Source organism: Camelus ferus, chromosome 3 (genome assembly GCF_009834535.1).
Source record: "Camelus ferus isolate YT-003-E chromosome 3, BCGSAC_Cfer_1.0, whole genome shotgun sequence".
Classification (NCBI taxonomy): domain Eukaryota; kingdom Metazoa; phylum Chordata; class Mammalia; order Artiodactyla; family Camelidae; genus Camelus; species Camelus ferus.
This window is the reverse complement of record NC_045698.1, coordinates 99,833,474-99,851,490: the sequence shown is the minus strand read 5'-3', so window position 1 is coordinate 99,851,490 and position 18,017 is coordinate 99,833,474. Positions and strand designations below refer to the sequence as shown.

Below are 18,017 nucleotides of genomic sequence, written 5' to 3'. Positions count from 1 at the left end.
AGTTATTCCAAAAACCCCCAAACCATGGCTAATGAAATGATTAGTGCAGTGACAGGACTTCGCTGAAGGATGTGGTCTGACCCTGCCTGCTCCGATAAGATTGTCTCGTCCCATAGCTTGGCCACAGGCCACCCAGACAATTCAAGTGGAAAGAATACAGATGGAAAAGATGGGGTCCATAGATTTCTCCCCAGAGTCTAAACTAGGAGGACCTTTTTTCCTCTTTCTTGTACAGATCGTTTTAAATTGTACAAAATCAATCTTACTATTCTATTTTGGTTTCTGGGTTTCAAATCATGCTTCAAAACATTCCCCATTCAAATATGGTAAATCTTATTACCTAATGATTTCCGCTAAGGTTTTCTCTAATGTTTTCCTCTAAGGGTTGTCTTATTATATTTAAACCTCTGATTCATCAGGAATTTAAATGACAAACTGGGATCCAGGTTGTTTTGATTTGTTTTGCCAAATGGCTAGCCAATGATTAGATCAGGAGTTTTGAATCTGAGATTAAAATGGACTTGGGGCATCTTGTAACTTCCTGAAATTCAGTGTGAAATCGGGTGTGTGTGTGTGTGTATGTTTATTTTTCTGGGGACAGGGTTATAGGTCTTGTCAGACTCTCTGGGGTCTTCTGACCCACAGAAAGACCACTGGTCCCTACATTTCATAACCTGTGGCCCAGGTAGACAAGCTGTGTGCATTCCAGTGCACCGGGGCCTAATCCAAACCAACAGGACAGCTGTTAAACAATTGTGGGGAAAGCCCTCGGGACAGTTCTCTGTCACATGTCAAGCGAGAGTCCCACTCCTTGTGGGTTTGGTGTTTTCAGAGAACAAGAGGTGTCTCTCACTGGTCCCCTTGGGCTGATAACACTTTTGGTTTCCAATCATCTGCTAACACATCAATGGAGCTGAAAAACCATTTCAGCTGACAGAACTTGGGGCACTCCTGTCACAAAGAATTTGAGGAGGTTTACTGTCCAATAAATATAAATAAGTGATGTCATGGAAACTGCCATTCCAAAGAAGGTAGCAGATCCTTCTGTGCAGACTTGTGCAATCACATTAGAAACATATACACCACACCCACGGGATTCTAGGCACTGTCTAGACTGGTGGTTCTCAAGTCTGGTCCGCGGACCAGCAGCAAAAATATATCCAGATGATTGGATAAAGAAGCTGTGGGGTTTGTGTGTGTGTGTGTGTGTGTGTGTGTGTGTGTACACGTACACAATGGAATACTACTCAGTCATAAAAAAGAATAAAATAATGCTAGTTGCAGCAACATGGATGGACCTGGAGATCATCATTCTAAGTGAAGTGGGCTGGAAAGAGAAAGAAAAATACCATATGATATCACTTATATATGGAATCTTAAAAAAAAAAAGACACAAAGGAACTACTTATAACTTAGACAATTGAGCTCTTGAATATGTGTGTAAGCACATTTGACTGTCCTTTATGATTAGATGACCACATTCTGTTGATTCTTATTTTGTGGTTGGCTCTATTCCTTTGGTAACTATGTAAGTTTAAAAAGCTAAAGCTCTAAACTGTTCTTAGAAATAATGATCAGTACATATATATAAACTAAAAATAAGTGCAGTATATTGTATGTATGTATGTATTTACATGCAATATAATGTATATGTGCAAACTGTTAACAATTCTACCTAATAAAAATGAAAAATGAAAAAAACACAGTGTCACCTGGGAACTTGTTAGACAGGCAAGTTCCCAGGCCCACAACAGACCTACTGATTTAGAAACTCTGGGGTTGGGGTCCAGCCATCTGTGCTTTTGATGAAAACACCCTCCTGATGATTCTGATGCACATTCAAGTTTGAAAACCATCAGTACAAGGACTGGGAATATAATGGTGAAAAGACAGATAAAATCTCTGCTCTCCTCAAGGACTTGACATCCCATGCAGAATGTGCAGTAGGAGGAGACAGAAAACAGACAAGTAAACAAATAACTGAACATGATCATTTTCAGACAGTAATAAGATCTATGAAGAAAAAGAAAGCAGGGGGATGTGATAGACACTGGTGAGGGGCTGATTCAGAAGAGGTGGTCAGGGAGGAGGGTCTGAAATGAGGCCAGAATGATAAGAAAGAGCCAGCCAAGTAAAGAACGGAGGGGCAGAAAATAAATAAACTTCAGGCAGAGGGAACAGTAAGTGCAAAGGCCCTGAGGTAGGACCACACTTGGCCTGTATGAGGTGCAGTAAGGCTGGAACACAGTGAGGAGGAGAAAGAGTGCATCAGGGAGGGACTTGTGGAGGCAGGCAGTGGGAGCAAGCTTAGCTTTTGTTCTTAGTGCCAGAGAAAGCACTGGATACTCCTGACCAAAGAGAACAAGATCTGAGTTACCTTTTAGCAGGATCCCTCTGGAATGAACTGTAGGGGATAAGGGTAGAAGCAGGGAAGCCAGCCAGGAGGAAATTACAAGAATCCAGGCAAGGAACGCTGGTGATCAGGTGGTCTAGGCCAGCATGAAAGATCTATTATTACATGAGAAACAAACAATGCGGACATGGTGCCTAGTAAATGGCTTTTAAGCTGTGCACACATTCAAATGCATAGAGACATTTTTTCCCCTGAAAGGACCCAGAAAAAAAGTGAAGAATGATTATCTTTGGAAAGAAGGGGGTGAGTGAGGGTCATTTTATACCTTTCTGAACATTACACATTTTTATCATGTGCATAAAGCCTTACTTTCATTTGAAGACAAGATATTTTAAAATTAAAATAGGAAAACAGATTGAGGAAGACACAGAATTGGCAACAGGTGATGAATATCAGAAAGAGAAAGCCTACTTCTCGTGGCTATGACCCTGTCCAAGCGTCCTCCCCCGAAGTCGCTGAGTGCCAGGCTGACGAACTGGGGCAAGCTCCTGTTCTTGGGTTACAGTGGGAGCAGAGCGAGGCACCTTCCCCACTGAGAACCTTTGGACCCCGTTCCTGTCCTGCAGCTCTGGTGATGTTTGTGTCTGTCAGGTCTCCTTGGGCAACCAATACAATTTCCTGTGAGCGTCTGCTGCGTTTCCCTGTGCCCTGTTTGTCAAATTGCTCCCCTCCGTCATCTTGGCAGCTGCTTCACCATGAGGCCAGCATGCCCTTCATTTAATTGCATGATTGGGCATAAACAGAAGGAAATGCTTTGCTGGGGGTAGCGAGTGGCATGCAGCGTCTGATTTCTCCTGTCAGCTGATTAGGATTTGTTGAGTCCGAACAAGGTCAAATGAGATTAGAAAGAAAATGCAGTGTGTCTGGTATGCGTTTCCCATAACTGTATCATTTATGTAAACAGGATGAACCAAGGAGAAATTTTAAAGCAAATATTGAATGTCAGCCTCATGATTCAAGGACAAGAAGCCTGGGCTTATGTGTTATGCCTGGAGGGAAAGAAAATTTATTTACTGGGGACATTTTGAATCCTGCTGAATCTATCACACTCTGACTCTTCTTTTATGCCAGTGCAGTTAAAAAGTGATAGTTTTATGTCTGATTTTCAGAGGCACTGAGCACAAAATAAGAGAAACCACAGAAACGCCGCCGTCTACTTTCCCCCTGCTTTTAAAGCTCTCACAAGAGGTTTAGAGCCACTTTCTGTAATAGCAACTGCTGAAGTGCTTGGTAGTGAGTCAATCTTTTAGGACGTGGAAGGAAAAATCTCACCTCCAGCATCAGCCACAACATCCTAGACGTGCCTGATTCGGGCCAAGGCCACACCTCTGTGGATAAACCTCCTGGGCTTCTACTGGGATTTCTTTGGTCCTCCCAATCGATCATTTTCTTCCTTTCTCAAGCCCACCTCTGCAGTGCTAGTAAGCACACAGATAAGGTTTTTGGTTTTTGTTTTTCATTAAAGTATAGTTGATTTACAATATTGTGTTAGTTTCTGGTCTACAGCATAGTGATTCAATTATGCATATATATATTCTTTTTCATATTCTTTTTCATTATAGGTTATTATAAGCTATTGAATATAGTTCCCTGTGCTATACAGAAGGACCTTGGTGTTTGTCTGTTTTATCTATAGTAGTTTGTATCTGCAAATCCCAGACTCCTAATTTATCTCTCCCTCTCCTTTCCCCTTTGGTGACCATAAGTTTGTTTCCTATGTCTGTGAGTCCCTTTCCGTTTTGTAAATAAGTTCATTTGTGTCATTTTTGTAGATGCCACATATAAGTGATATCATCTGATATTTGTCTTTCTCTGTCTGACTTACTTCACTTAATATGACAATCTCTAGGTCCGTTCATGTTGCTGCAAATGGCATTATTTTACTCTTTTTTATGGCTGAGTAGTATTCCATTGTGTATATATACAACAACTTCTTTATCCAGTCATCTGTCAGTGGACATTTAGGCTGTTTCCATGTCTCGGCTATTGTAAATAGCACTGCTATGAACATTGGGGCGCATGTATCTTTTCAAATTAAGAGTTGCCTCCAAATATATGTGCAGGAGTGGGATTGCCGGATCATATGGCAAGTCTATTTTCAGGTTTTTAAGGCTATATAAGGTTTTAATCACTGCAGAAATGACTTTAAAAGCGACCTAAGGGCTTTAAGGGATGATGTCATTTCTGTTACTTGTAAAGGCTGTCGCATCTCTTGGATGCTTAATAAGTGGCTTTGACAGCTGTTATTCCCATGGACTATCCCCTGGCCCGGAGCTGGAGGGCTGCTCTGAGGCCAGGCTTTTCAACTAGGTAGCCCCCACCCCTTCCCATGCTAAATAACGGAGGGGCTGGACAGCATTCACAGTATCGTGTCTCCTGACTCCAAGCCTCTGAACGTGTATTACTTAAAAGATAAATCTGGGTACTTGACACAGATGTTGAAATAAATACAGAACTTGAGGGACGTTAAAGTAAAACTTTAAAAAGTTCAATACTGAGGAGAATTATATTATAGAAGGTACTTTAAGGAACTGAGGAATCATGATTTCCCAGCATTTGGACAGGACCATTGCTGAACACCCGATATGTAATCAAGAAATTGGTTTCTCTTAGTAGCTAGTGCTCATATTTGCCTAAGAGCTGTGTGGTTTTTAAACTTTTTTTTTTTTCCTGAACAGTATTTCACAACTAGATGTAACCGAGAAATAAAATTAAAATAATGACTTACACTTGCATTACTGGTTTTCAAGGTGCTGTCATACACTTGGGCACCTTTGACTGTCACCGTAATCGTGTCAGCTTGCAGGGAAGCTGTGGTTAAGGTCTCAGGAACCCCCTTCAGGAGGGAGGGAGGGAGAGCCCGGAAGAGCTGGGCTGCCCAGGAGCGTGCAATGGCACAGTGTGGGCAGGCTCACAGGTGCTAGCCTGAGGCAGGAGACCCGGTTTCAGACCCAGCGAGGACTTAGTTAACTAGGGGTGCAACCTGGGGGAGACGCTGAGCCGTGTCTCTGTCCTCAGGGTCTTTAGGGTGTCTCCTAACTTTAAAATGTATCATTCCACGTGGTTAAAAAGAGCTCACACACACCCTGGATGTAGCAAAGCAATTCTCCAATATCGAGAAGACTGTCTGAAATATTTTCCTCTTTCTACGATTCAGAAGGTCTTCAGGAATCGTGCAGATACTCAAGAAGATTATTATTATTTTTTTAAAGCAAATTATCAGTGCCTTTGAGTATGTGGAAGCAGCCATTCATGGAGGTTCCTATTAATAAGGCTTGGAGAAATGAACTTTTTCTGTACCTCTCAAGTCCCTTTTGGGAGAACCACAGCTCACCCATTGTTGGCGCTATGTGTTGCTTCTGCCTCTAGTGCCCTGTCATAGGAGACGAGCTGCTCCGAGGCTCATCCCTTCAGGAGGCATCTGAAGGCTTCCTGATTGCTCCCTGATGGGTTTAGGGAACAGGGTTCCACCTCCACCTTCCCAGAGGAGCGAGAGACCAGTGAGAATATTTCTAGTTCCAACAGGTCAACCTGTACCTCCTGTATGAATCATCAGGTGGGCAGGCTTGTGGGCACACACACGCACACACACACACACACACACACACACACACACACACACACACACACACAGAGCTACACCTCCCAGGCTCCAGCGCCTGCATCACAAGGTAGGACTCTTCATCAGTTACAGGAAACTATTAATCATGTTTCCATTTGGTCTCTTCAAAGACACCTCCTGATCTGTATGCTTTCAGTCCAGTTTCTTTCCTCACCTTCTCACCCAAGAGTTATTTGCAGAGGCAGCTCCCCCTCTTCCCTACCCCATCCTGGCCTCGGGCATAAAGACGATGCCCGTGGTCCACTGAAGAAATCCCCACGCCTGAAGCTGGGCTCACCTGATGTTTTGCCTCGTTCAGCAGGGACAGGCTTGACCCCTGGTGGGAACGGGCAGAAAATGCTCTCTGCCGCCCCTCCCCAGCCCTAAACTGGATGGCCATGGCCTTGAGCAGCTTTGCAAAATGGGAACAGCATAGACAGACAGACACACATACACACACACTGCCACACACAGATATCTCCATCCTGCGCAGGGCTGCCAGAGGACAGGCAGGGGAGAAAAGGACGCCCTCTTGTCCAGCAGCCTTCTGATTCCAGAGCAGTGTCTCTGAGCCACGACCTGCTGTTTCCCTGCCAACCGAGGCCTCAAAATAAACAGGAATCTGCTCAGACGGGCTAGTAGTCCATTCAGCTCAGCCATTTGCCCCAAGACAAACCACGCTAAAATAACACCCAGGAGAGTCGCTGCCGCTGTCTGTCTGCCGTCTCTGCCTTCCTTCCCCGCTGGCTCCGCTTCCCTGGGCCTGCTGCTGGCAGTCCGGGGCTGGGGGTGCTTAGAGCTCTGTGTGCATCCCTGTGGGCGGGGTCGGTGCGGGCGGGTGCCTAAAGGCAGGTCCCCTCAGCTGATCAGCCAGAGAGAGACCTACAGGCTGACCTTCTCAGCCCCCGCCTGCCTCCCTGCTTCCCACCCAGCCCTGCGGGACTGCTAGCCGGCTCTGTGGCAGGGTGTCTGGAGGCGGACCGGCAGCCTGATGTGCATGCCGCGGCCCGTCCTCGCTCCCCACACAGAGCCGCAGTCACCGGGAGGTTCAGATTGCCAGCTCGGGGCTGCAGCGCGGTGACAGTGACAACGCAGAGCAGCCCAGACCGGGTGGATTCTCTTTCCCCTCGGCCGGAGAGGGGCGCAGCCCTCAGCCTGCAAGCTCTTCGGGTAAGAATCAAGATTTCTATTCTGGGGAGCAGAGAGCAGGTTATATCCAGAGCTGAGGTGGAGTGTGTGTGTGCGTGTGTGTGTGTGTGTGTCCATCCCAGTGAAAGTAAAAGACTGCCTGGAAATAAAGAAGGGCTGGCTGATGGCACAGGCATGTAAAAATAGCGCCCGGAGTGCAGGGACTGTAAGAATTGTCATGCACCACGCTGCCCCCTTTACCTTCATCCTCCCACTGCCGGGCCATGAGGGCTGGAGGGATGGAATGGTCTCATTCACTAAAGTGCTGGACGCAGCCTTTGTGGTCCAGCAGAATGCTGTGGCCTTAGCCTGGCTGGCTTGATTACGCTTGTCACACTCACCCTCTTAGGTAGCCTGGAAATTCAGCTGCCTAGAAATCTGGTCTACTGGGTGGGCACCTTAGATTTGATCAACCTTTTGATATAAAAGTTGGGCTGAAATATAGGATTATCTGAGTGTGTCTGCGAGGCTGATATTCCAATGGCCCCAGTGGGTCACCTGGATTACTTCTTACCTGCCTTCCGATCTTCTTTGAAAACCACATCCCCATTTCAGGGCTCCTCCAGATAGGTACCGGCAGAGGAGGAACAGGAATGGCTAGCCACTGGGCACATTCTCTGGCAGTGATGCTGTCCACACCCACGTCACTGGGACATGCCAGAAGTATGCAAGGCTTCTAAATGCCTGAAAAATCCAGACCTCCAGGTGCTGGGGTGGGAATCTCAGGCATTTAATCGAGGACTCATTTTTTCAGAGACCCAGGAGGGCACCCACTTAGCTTGCCTCTCAGGTCCAAGAGCTTGCTCTGTGCTTCTGCAGATGCAAATGCTCTGGGCTCTCTCTAGCTGTTTCAATCCACGCCCATTTTCCTGCCTTCCTTTCTGCTTTGGTGACTGGCACTTTCCCTTTCATTCACTACAGGAATGCAATTGTTTATGGTTTAACTCTGAGAACACCAGAGGGTGGATGCAAGCATCCGGGCAGAGGGTGAACCGGGCTCTGAGTGAGGGTGAAGCCCGCCCAGCGGTGGCAAAGGGTTGGAAAGAAATCAGCTTTGCAGAGTGGTGTCTAGCAAAGGGCTGGCCGGCTGTTTCCCGGGGCTGTCTGGGTGAATGAGTGCGGATGTAGCAGGAGACTGTGATTCACAGTCGCAAACTCCCTTTGTTTTCTTTGTGTTGGTCACTGAGGGCTTCCGAGGAAATTCCCCTTTTGAGATTGTGTATTTAAAGGCGAGGTCACCAGATCTGCAGCTGAGGGCAGCAGGTGAACTCAGGGAGACTGTTTTCTGTGGATCCTCCTTTTTAGTGTGAGGAAATGGATTTGCAAAGGCAGTGTTTAATGAAAAGCAAAGTTAATATGCAAAAAATGAAGGGAGGAAACATTGAGTTTCTTGTAAACTTCCTCCCAGATCTGGTGTGCACATACACATATATGCCTTGCCTGGTCCAAAAAGGACTTAAGGAAGCACTATCCAGTTCATTCAGTGGTTTGATTTTATAGGCAGGTGGCACGGACTATGATGATGATATTTCCCTGGTGACAGTGGACAGACATCCATATGCTCCACCTACATCTAGCGAAGGGATGTCTGTTACCAGGACAGAGATGTGCCTGCTCCCTTGGCTGACATGCATTCTGTGCACCCTGAATAAACTATTAAGGCTCATAGAGCCGCCAGCCCCGCTGTGCGAGCTTCCAGGAGTCAGGGATGATGCAGAGGGGAAGGCACACCCCTTCCACCTCATCAAATAGGCGTTGTTTGGCTCACGCAGTACTCCTTGATTTAAGCTACTGGAAAAATAATCTGTAGTCATTTGTGCCACAGACATACCCCATTTTAGGTAAATCTGACACCTATCCATGACACATAAATTGTAGGTGAATGACTATTTTTCCTTAAGAAAGGGTTCACTCATCTAGTTCACTGAGTACTGACAAGGTGTCCCTTCACAAACTGGATGCGGCCCACTCAACCACAGAGAAAGGTGGGGACCTACCTGGGTTGACAGGATGTCCAGCTCAGCTGGGAGGTAAGGAGTCCAAGGTCTAAGGACAAGGACAAGCATCTGGGCCAGCAGCCTAGAGCAAGAGGAGAGGGAGGGAGGGAACAGTAAGCATTTTGGTTCCTAAATGTCACTACTTAAGAGAAGCAGCAGAATATAGTGGCTCAGTGCACAGATTCTGCAACCAGGCAAAGTCCAGGGTTCAAATTCGGACTCTGATACTTACTAGGTCTGACCTTGTGCCTTAGTTTCTTCATCTGGAAAATGGGGGTAATAAAGTACCAACAATGCTACTGAGAGGATCTAATGTGTAATACTCTTAGCACAGTGCTCGGTTTCTAGTGAGTACAGCCTAAGTATTGACCATTATTGTTACTATTATTATTGCTGAAAGGTAGGTTCTAAAAAGGCTGCTCACAAGTCTGTTTGTTGCAAGGTCCAAAGTGATGCCCTGAGTGACCACCAGGGCCATCTTCCAGGCAGCATGGAGGTGCTTTTGCTTTGGCATGGACTTTTGCTTGAGTCTCTGAGCTTTCAGAACGGAAGAGCTTCTGTCCTGGTGGCCAGGCTTTCTCGAGCCCCTATACGAGCCAGGCGCTGTGCTTGACTTTACGTGTGCGACCTCGCCGGGTTCTCGTACCAACCCCATGAAGTAGGGCTGTTCCAGAGGCGCGAACTGAGCTTCAGGGGCTGGTCCGTTTGCCTTCGGTCACACAGTTACCAAGTGGCAGAGCCAAGCTGACACCCAGGCTGTGCTCCTAACAGGTGTGCCGACTCTGTTTTGGGGGAATCACTGGAGATGTCCTGAGAGGCAGGTGGGGTTTGGTGACAGGTGAAATTCAGCAACAGCTGGTATCTGGAGGCCCTAGAAAGTAGGCCAGGGCTTGGAAGCTCTGCCAAGATGTGGCAGGATCTCGGCCTTGACCTTAGGGACTGAGTGTTTGGAAATAGGATATGAACATAGGTCCTGGGGGACAAGGTGGGCCTCAGGCTTTCCTGAAACAGGTCGTGGATGGTGCCTAGAAAGAAAAGGAATGGTGCCTGACAGCAGAGATGGGGGCACAGCCAGGATGCTGGGCCAGGGCTCCCTCCAGCCTAGGGTCACAGGTCATCTTGAGCTAAGGCTGAGCTCAAACTGGGTGACTCCAATTGTGGAGAGAGGAGGGATGGGCAATCCAGAACTCAGCATCTGGGTGCAGTGAAGTTTATGATGTAAAAAGCTTGATTTGCCAACGCAGTCCCTCTAAGTGGAAGATTTAAAACACGAGACACAGATTTGTTTTACATGTATTTGCTCAAGCCCACCTCTCTGACTTCATCCAAGGAAAGCTGGTGATGGGGACAGGTGTGCGGGTTGCACCGACCTGGCGCCAGGGCTGTGTGGATGTCGGGGCTACTGATGGGCAGGACTCAGCTCCGCCGCTCCAGGACCTGTGCTCTGGCCTGGGGGTTTTCAAACATGAATGTGCAGAAGAATCCCGGGGGATCTTGTTTAAAACCTCAGGTTCCTGGGACCCACCCGTACCAGTCTTGATTTAGCCAGGTTCATGAGGGACTCAGGATTCTGCCTTTTCTGGGTGGGGCCTGGTGGGGCCTGACACCTTCGGTCCCCAGGCCACAGCTGAAGAAGCCGAGGGCTGACCGTTGTTCAGATTCCCTTGTCTTCACGGCTGTTAATGAGAACAGAGTCGTGCGACCTGAGTCGGTGGCGATAAGCCTCTTCTCTGTCATGGCCTTCTTCCTGAACCACCACTGGGCTTGGGCTAGACCCCCACTGCTCATAATACCGAGGCCAGCACACCGTCTGCCAGGGGGGTTTCTGTGGGCTGGGCACAGTGCTGAGCTTCACAACAAGTGAGAACGAAGGCCCTGCTGCCAGTAAGTGGCTGATCTGCGATATGAGACCTGCAGATGACCAGGGCAAAGGCATGGCACCTCGAGGCAAGTCGGTGAACGTAGCTTTCACTCTTTGTAGGTTCAACCCTCCTTTCTCACTCTGGGCTGTCTTTCTCTTCACATTCTGTCTTGTCCACCCCCATTCCCAGACTCCCATTCGATTTCTTTGGAAGATGATGTAGCCTGTGGTTCCCTATTTTTCTCTCATTCATTAAGTCAAAAAGGGCTGGAGCAATGGGTGGATGGAAGGTAGGTGTTATGGGTTGAGTCGTGTCCCCCTCAAACTCATATATGGAAGTCCTGACCCAGGTATTTCAGAATACGACCTTACTTGGAGATGGCGTCTTTACAGAGACAGTCAAGTTCAAATGAGGTCATTAGGGTGGGTCCTAATCCAGAATGACGAGTGTTCTTACAAAAAGAGGGAACTGAGACACAGTGACATGCAGAGAGGGGAGACAAGGTGAAGACAGAGAGAGGATGGCCAGCTACGAGTCCAGGAGGGAGGGCTGGACCAGATCCTTCCCTCACAGCCCTCAGAAAAAACCAACCCTGTGGATACCTCAACTTTGGACTTCCGGCCTCCAGAACAGGGAGACGAGAAATTTCTCGTTTCAGCCACCCAGCTGGTGGTACTTGCCGTGGTGGCCTTAGAAAATTTCCCATGTTCACGAAAGTTAGAGGCGAGGTGGGGCCACCGACATCCAGCACGCAGTATCTCTCCTGAGAGGCCCCCTGAAAGCAGAGGGCAGAGTGCTGGACCCAGTCAGGGGTCTGGAGAAGCTTGGGCTGAGATGCGGAGGACAGGCGGGGGTCGAAAGGGTGAGGGCAGAATGTTTCAGGTGGAGGGAAGAGCAAGAGTGAAGGTCTCTTGGTGTGAGGACTGTGGCTTCACCGAGGAGCGGAGGGGATGCCGGCGTGGCTGGAAGGCAGGGAAGGTGGGGGGGGGCACATTGAGATCTACGAGGCCGGATGATGGTGGCCATGGGGAGGACTTAGGCCATTTGCCCAGGGCCGTAGAAAGCTAGAGAAGGGGGCAGTCCTCTGTAGGGCAAACTCTCATCTCCATAAAGGACAGAGGAGCTGGTGGCGTGGTTCAGCAGTGGGCCAGCGCTGACACAAGACAGCAGGCTTCCCGAGCTCACAGGTTAGGGTTGGCTACGTCACCGTTAAGGGGGACAGTTCCAGGCCATTTGCCAAACAGCGTTCTGGCCACGGTCCCCGCCACAACAGAGCACGTTCTAGGTGCTGGTCATGGCCCCACGGGAAGGGTCTAAACAGGGACAATTCTCTCCCATCACTGAGGCTTATTAGCAAGCTTGGCAGCCAGGCCGGGCTCACACTGGGCTGGACCAGGCGGCCCCATCTTTGGCATCATGTGATGGATGCGGAGAGGCCCTGTGAATATAAACTCTCGTTTGCTGGCTGAACTTTGCCTGAAGCTACAAGAGCCAGCGTGCTGTCAGGAGGCTAATTGTTCAGCAGGGCTGCAGCCAATGAGAGATTCAAGTCGTGGAGGGGAAAGAGGCGGGACACGAGGTCCAGGTGGACCCCCTGAGGCACCAGGAGTGAAAGGGGGCAGAAAATGGGAAAGGGGGAGCGCAAAGGACTGGAAGCCAAAATTTGCTGTATTTGTGACTTCCCGCAAGCAGCAGCAGGGTGGGCCTGTGGTGGTAGGAGCTCCAGCTCGGTGTCTGGACCCTGGAGCCTCCGGGCCTCTGCCAGCAGACACACACCCCTGTTCCCATCACTGAGAAGCCTCTCACCCATGCCATCCTGCTGTGGGCAGGATCCATGGTGAGTCCCCACGTCAGAGTGACGCCCCACCGCAAAAAGAATTCCCTCCCTTTTCCTTTGAGCAGAGGGACTGGATTCGGCGAAGTGAGGGTGAGTTTCGTGGGGCAGGTGGAGCACACTTTGGAGAAGAGCAGGGACTTTCAGAAGGCGAGAGAGCAGCCAGGAGGCCGCGTGGGGGGCAAGATCCCCCGACTCCCACCGCTCTCACCCCCTCTCCGCGCTCCAGCCCCGCTGGCCTACCTTCTGTGCCTCTGCTGCTCCACGCCCTTTCCTGCCTCTCGGCTTCGGAGTTGCTGTTCCGCATGAGGGGCTTACCCCCCAGTTCTTCACAGGGCAGACGGCCTCATCCTGCAGGCCTGGCCTCTCACATCAACTCCACCAAGAGGCTTTCTCTCCTGGGGCTCTCCATCTCATCTCTGTCTCCTTCACGGCACTAACTCCCATCTGCTGTCAGTTTTTTACAAAGCTGCTACTGCTCCTCCTGCCCCTAGAGCATAAGCCCCAGGAGGGCAGGACCTCGTCTGTCTGGTTCCCTGCTGGATCCCCAGGGCCTAGGGCAGGGCCGAGCCACACAGCAGGTGCTCAGTTCGAGTTGGTCCAACAAATGAAGGAGTCAATAGTTCAGTCTTGGGAGTGGGAAAGCCAAGACCACGGATGGCAGTGGGACCTCCCATCCTCTGTCACTCCTCGCATCTCTAGAAAAGGGGCGTGTTACCTCTGAAAGCAGCAAGTTTGCATCAAGGGTCTGACCCTGTCTCGGGCGGGCAGGCCCCTCGCAGTCCTCCTGGGACCCCGTGCTCCGTGCCAGCTGCTCTGGTTTTGTCGGCGTGGTCCTGTCTCTTTAGAGAACTCACTTTGGGACTCTGGAAAAATCCAGCCGAGTTGTATTATTCATGCCTGTAGACGAATAACTTCTTTTGGCTGATGGGCATCAAAGGCAGACATGTGACGTCAGGCATCCAGGAGGGAGACGCTGGCCCAGCGCGCTCTGGGCCTCGCATCCTCGGGGGTGGATGGAGCCGCTCAGCACCCCCCCCCTCCCGCCGCCAGCGGTCTGATGGGCGCGGAAGCAGCATCAATTAATCAGTGTGCAGCGAAGTGCTGCATCAGGACCTCGGGGGACACAGAGTTGCTAGAAAACGATGCTGTTCTTGTGCTTCCTCAGAATCCTCGTCAGAATTTAGAAACGGCACCTGGAGGATAGCTGAGGATGAAGGCTCCAGAGTCACTCCCTGGAGTCTACACAGCAAGCTGCAGCCCCTGGGAGAGCGGGTCCCTGGTTCGGGGTCACAGGCCGGGCTGGCCCAGGCTTCTCAGCCTCTATGCGAGGGTGGCACTGAAGTTAGAGGAGCGCAATGTTCCTTCTTCAGCCTCCGCTGGTGTTTCGTGTTTGAAGTGGGGATGTTTTGAGTGGCAGAGATGAAGGCCGGCTTCAGAATGGTTTCTTCCCAAGGACAAAGTTCCCGCTCAGCTGGCTGCAAAGAACCTGGTGCCGTTCTCCCAGGTCGGGCCTGGGATGTCTCTGCCGAGGGCTGGGGACACAGAGTCCTAAACTCCTCGGAAAGAGAGCTGCCACGGGGGACCAAGATGTCCCCTGACGGCTCCAACCCTGCCCCGTCTCTCTCATCACCCTCTCCTTATGTCAGGGTGACAGGCTGGGGGCCGGATGGCAGGCAGTATGAGGTTCGGGGCTGCTCGGGTTTGAATTCTGGCACTGACACGCAAAGCCGCGTGGCCCTGGCCACGTTCTGTAAGCTCTCCACTCCTATAAAAGAGAGGTAGTAATGGGGGTGTTGACAGGACTATGCGAGTTCATACAGGTGATGTCTATTTGAGGGGGAGTGTTAAATTATCGACTGCAGTCTTTACTCTCTCTTAGGGCTGATTTAAGACTTAAGTGAGACAAAAATGTTTTAGTACATAACGCACAGCCCACAGTGTTTGCTCAACAAAACATTAATTATTATTGCCGCTGACAAGCTTTGCAGTCTGGCTGTTTTTTTGGAAGCCTTCCTAAGAATGTATTTGAACTAGAAAAAAATGGTTTTGGAACGTGAAGGTCACCCGGTGCCCTGCTGCTCCCCTGTCCGTCTTTTTTTGTTCCAAGGGACAATTATCACCCTGTGCTTTTTCAGCACTTAAAGCCCCCACGTCAGGAACCTAGAACTAGCCACGAAAGGGTGCAGGCATGGGGCAGACCCAGGCTCTGGGTTCAGCGGTTTTAAGCTGCAGGCGTTTGCAACAAACAATTGAAAGAGTGTTGACTTCAGCAAGACTCCTTGCTCAGTTCCCAAGAAGGCTTTGGGATTCCCACCCTTCCGGTGGGTGTGCGATTCCTTGGTGCGTGGACTCCTTCAAACTTTTGCTTGTGTCCCTCGGTCCTGGGCTCTGAGTTTAAATCCCTTGAAGGCTGACCACAGGATGAACGGGATGGTCTGCTAGAGGCTGTGAACTGAATGGCCATCTTGCATTCAGGCAGCCTGACGCCCCGCCCTCGTGAGTGACCTCGGGTAAGGAACTGGTCCTCTCTGTGTTCTGGTTTCCTTCTCTGCGAGAGCTCGTCTCTAGATGGGGTTGTGGAGGTTATTAGGGGGGTGTGGAGAGCTGCAGCTATCTCTCTCCATACTTGCTAATTTCCTTCCCCTTCCTCTGTGGCCCTCCAGACCATCACAAAGAGGAGAATATGGAAAAACCCAGTGGTGATCAATGTTTTAGAGGTTTGCAAATATACCCTTGCACTAGGTGACCATGACCACATCACTTGGCTTCTGGAGCAGCACAGAGAGATGGATTACGGGAAAGGGTCCAGGTCACAGCCTGGAGGAGGGGATGCTGGCAGCCCCCACGCTCAGCCCAGCCCATTCTTGACCACACAGACCAGGCCCAGAGGATGGATTTTCAGCCCGTAGCTCTCCTGGGTCGCCAGACTTCTCTCTAAGGCCTTAAGATTGATGGTCTCCCATCACGGAGGTGGACCCCTTCCTGACACACTCTGACCTTCCCCAGATGCCTGCCTACCTCCCACTGCGGCCTGAGGGTTTAATACACATCTGGTTCTGGGTGGATCTAAATGCACATAGCGCAGCCGTGGGGAGCGCGTTTCCTAGGCAATGTCCAAGTTGTTTCTAGTGACCCACTGACCTGACCCTCCCCGCCTTGCTTTGCCCTAGAACTGAGCCAAGATTTTGGAGGGCGGCTACACCTTGGGATGGCTGGCCGGGGTCCTGCTGTGGTGGGAGGTTCAGATCCCACGCTGGGATGGGCCCTGGGGAAGGTCAGGGGGAGGGTGAGCCAAAGCAGGCTTCGCCTCCATGTGGCCTCCCGCCTCCCCCTCTTCCTCTGACAGCACGGCAGGGGTGTGGGGGCCCCTGCTTTAGGAGGTGGAAAGCACAGCTCTTCTTAAAAAAACTACGACCAGCTCTTGCTCTAGGATGGAAGCATCTCTGAGCCGGTTAAGCCGTTTCAAACACTGCAGCTCAAGAGGGAGACCTCCGGGAACTAATGAGGCATCCCACCTTTGTCAGACTCCAGCAGCCGCAAAGCCAGTGTTTTCCTGGAGGCGAGGTTGCTTCCTCTTCCTGGCCGGTCCCACATCCGGCTGGGCCTGTGCTGGCCAGCTCCTGTTTCTCATTATCTCTCCCCCATCCTCTTGAAAGGCTTCTCACTCCGCCCAGGGGGGTTATTTTGAAACCTGCACAGTAATGTGAAGGCTGAGCAGGACACACTGGCCACAGGCACAGGGGACCTGGGCTGCTGGGAGAAGAACCCTTCTTCTCGGAGACTCCCTCCCTCTCGCCCTTCTGTAGGCACTGGGCACCTTGTCCATGAGGGGCCCTGCCCTGAGGATACAACAGTGAAGAGACGGACATGGTCCCTACCTTTGAGGAGCTCACATTCTTATGAAGCAGAGGAGTAGGGGACAGAGTATACGTGTTCACACACACACACACACACACACACACACACACACACACACACCCCCAAGTAAGCTCACCAATAAAGAAATGAAATAAGCAGAAATTGTGATGAGATCTACAAAGGAAATAAATAGGTACTGGAACAAGAGAAGCTGTTATAAATTAGGTGGAAAGGGCAGGGCCCTCTAAGGTGGCACTGGAGCAGAGATCAGAAGACCAAGGCGCTCCAGGCACGCAAAAAGGATGGGTAAAGGCTATTCTTCATAGAGCGAATAACCGGCAATAAGGCCCCGAGGTGGGCAAGAGCTTGCGTGTTCTAGAATCCAGCAGAAGTCCAGGACACCTCAAGCAGCGTGGGCAAAGCGGGGAAGGGTTGAGATGAGACTACGGAGGTGAATAGGGACCAGATCGTGCAGAGTGCAGGCATGCAGAGTTTGGGCTTTATTCTGAATGCACTGGAAAGCCACTGGGGGATTAGAATTAGAGGTGACATGTGACAATGGACATTTTAAGACTGTCATTTGGTCCTTAGTGGAGATTTGACTCTAAGAGGGGCCAGAGGGAAGGCAGGGTATGAGCTGGGAAGACTGGGAGCCATGGAGAAAGGAGACGATGGGGGTTGAGGCTGGAGTGGGGCAGCGCCACCACCAGAAACAGGCTGGCTCTGGCAGGAATTAGCCGGCTACTGGACATCTTGCTTTCAAAGAGCTCAGGGAGCAGAGCTAGTCAGAGCTGGTCAGTATAAGCAGCAGGGTGTTGACCTCCTGGTGCCTCTAACCAGCCATGTTTATTAGGTTTCCAAGCACAGGTAAGATCTTTGTCCAACACTGGCTCCTAAGGGTTTGTGAAAGGTGTAGAAATCCTCTGGTCTCTCCTCACACCACCACAGCCCTCTGTCCTTTACAGCTTTGGCTATGAGGCCAAATGCCTTTGACTGAGTAATCTCACCTACATGCGAATCTCAAAGATGACTTTAAACGCCCGAATGCCCTAAACAGTGGTCCCTGCTCACCAAGAGAAACACAGCTACGTTCTACTCCTTGGAAGAAAGGAGACAGAAGACGAAACAGAACAGAAATGTAGCCATTCTACATAGAGTAATAGTAGTAATCGTTCTTCTCTGTTGGATACTTCAAGGCACTTTACTTTTAACTCATTTAATTGTCCAAAAGGCCGATGAGGGCGGTACCACTTTTAATCCT

At 50.2% G+C, this 18,017-nt stretch overlaps 1 protein-coding gene across 3 annotated transcripts in view; it reads left to right on the top strand.

Moving 5' to 3' along the window:
• FGF1 (fibroblast growth factor 1) overlaps positions 1-18,017 on the top strand; it is a 94,513-nt gene that overhangs the window by 3,362 nt on the left and 73,134 nt on the right. For 2 of the 3 annotated variants that reach the window (XM_032477019.1, XM_014558946.2), the window contains exon 2: positions 7,043-7,184. The exons of the other annotated variant lie outside the window; for it this stretch is intronic. The gene's annotated coding sequence lies outside the window, so the exon portion shown is untranslated. The remainder of the gene's footprint in view (positions 1-7,042; positions 7,185-18,017) is intronic. 3 annotated transcript variants of the gene reach the window in all.